General features: G+C 36.5%; 1 long non-coding RNA gene across 1 annotated transcript; it reads right to left on the bottom strand.

Annotated features, from left to right (window-relative positions):
• On the bottom strand, window positions 1-1,586 carry LOC107683201 (uncharacterized). The gene is made up of 3 exons (XR_001633683.1): window positions 1,513-1,586; window positions 1,070-1,239; window positions 1-36 (listed from the first exon to the last, which is right to left on the bottom strand). It is a non-coding gene; the product is annotated as an uncharacterized LOC107683201 (long non-coding RNA).
• Between the last annotated feature and the right edge of the window lie 567 nt (window positions 1,587-2,153).

The following is a 2,153-nucleotide window of genomic DNA, read 5'->3' on the forward strand; positions in this document are numbered from 1 at the left end:
GCCATGCCTATTGTGGTGCCCTGGAAGTACACCCCACTGCCATAAAAGAATAAAAGTGAGGTTAAATATACGGTACAAAACTTGCACAGCCAAGTAATAAAACTAAGATTAATACATGTTCAGAATAACATTCTACCATGCTACAGCACCGGCTGAATTAAACATGCTACCTAGAGGTCTTGTATCAATAATGCAGCATACTATATCAAATGTTTATTGTTACATAATGGATTAATTTTTTAGAAAGCATTCAGTATGCTATAGTGTTCAAAAGTATAGGATCAGTAGGATTTTTTAAATGTTTTTGATAGAAGTCTCTTATGCTCACCAAGGCTGCATGATCAAAAATACAGTAAAACAGTAATGTTGTGAAATAATATTAAAATTTAAAATAATTGTTTTCTAACTGAAAATATTTTAAAATGTAATTTATTATTAAAATGTAGTTATGGCAAAGCTGAATTACTCAAGTCTTCAGTGTCACATGATCCTTCACTATATTCTCATTTCTTAGTATTATTTATATTGAAAATGGTTGTGCTGATTAATATTTTTGTGGAAACAAAATATCTTTTTTTCAAGACTCTTTGATGAATGGAAAGTTCAAAAGAACAGCATTTATTTAAAACAGAAATCTTTCTAATAGTATATACAGCACAGAATATGGGAAGCAATATGTTAGTATTCAATTCCGTTCACACAGAATGCATTTTTACATTCCACTGTGCTGCTTTTCAATTATTTTTAATGTAAACGTGCTAGACTGATGTGTTTGACCATTGCACTCACGTCTGCATCTTTTGCAGTGTCTCGTATAGCTCAAGTTAAAAGAAGTTAAACTTTTAAAACACGTGTCTCTAGGCCTTGCATTTTTTCCTGTTCCACTGCCCTGCATCTAGTGTGTTTAACTGCAAAAACACATTCTGTGTGAATGGCCCCCAAGATGTGCATTCTCCTGAGTTAGCATTAGTTTATTCTGTGCTGTTAGAGTACAGTTTGTTAAAGAATCTGACACACGTGCCAAAAGTGTGTATATGCGATAATGTGTGTAATATGGCTATGTTTGAACCTAATAAGCTGGGCGTTATCATGTGGCCGCTGCGGCAGCAGTTTAAGTTTTCTCCAGTCTAAAAACTCATGCAGGGTTGTGAAGGGGTCTTGGGTGACTGCACACTTATCGACATCACTCCACACCTCCAGTCCCACCAGAGCTACACGAATGTTCAGCACTCTGTAAAACTGAGAGAACACATAATATCAAACCCCTCCAAACTATTTCTTAATGAGCTTTACATCTATTGACACAGCAGCACATCCATCCATCTATGTCTGTCTGGACATCAGTCAATTTAACCTAACCTAAAAATACTTAGCTTTCGTTCAAAAGGTGGTTTATTTAAAATCTTGTCCTTTACCTCAGCAGTCCTACATTCATCTCTGACAACCAGGCCTCTATTTTAAACTTCTAATCAAGTGTTCCCATTCATTCTGGCGAAAAATGGCATTTAATACCTTGTCCACGTAATTGGCAATCTCTGCTAGCCTTTGCTTAACCTTCTCCACATCTTTTCCTTGTTTCTGGAACTGAACGGGGAAAGAAAAGACACAAGTGAGATGAAAGATATACTCTAACAAGTATAAGACCAGAGTCTAGATGGATTTTTAAACAATGCACGACCCTCTGAGTGGCTGTCATATGTAGGGGTGTTATCAGAAGTGTGTCTGACGGCACACTCTTAAGAGCACTTGAAAGTGACCATTAAAGCAGGGTAGAGGCACTGAACAATAGCAATCAAGGTAAAAAACAAAAAAACAAAATGCAATTTGGAGACAAGTGTGACAGCCAGCCACTTTTGGTCCAGCATTGCTTCCCCTGTGAGTGTATGTTTAAGATGCAAAAATTAATAGAATTAATAGAATGGATAAGCCTTTTTAGTCAAATAGTGTTGCATGATAATTTAATTAACAGGAATGAAAACCATCACAATAACTCTGTATCTCTCTCTCCCTCTCACACACACTTTAATATACAGACAGCTGTGCTGATAACATGGTAGCTTTCTTGTTGCCCAGTTTCCTTTTCCCACATCCAATGTTCACTTTATACACAACACTTCCTGTTTCCTGTCTGATCATTTGGGAGCATTGCCCTA

This window comes from Sinocyclocheilus anshuiensis, unplaced genomic scaffold (assembly GCF_001515605.1).
Source record: "Sinocyclocheilus anshuiensis isolate Anshui unplaced genomic scaffold, SAMN03320099.WGS_v1.1 C33033559, whole genome shotgun sequence".
Classification (NCBI taxonomy): domain Eukaryota; kingdom Metazoa; phylum Chordata; class Actinopteri; order Cypriniformes; family Cyprinidae; genus Sinocyclocheilus; species Sinocyclocheilus anshuiensis.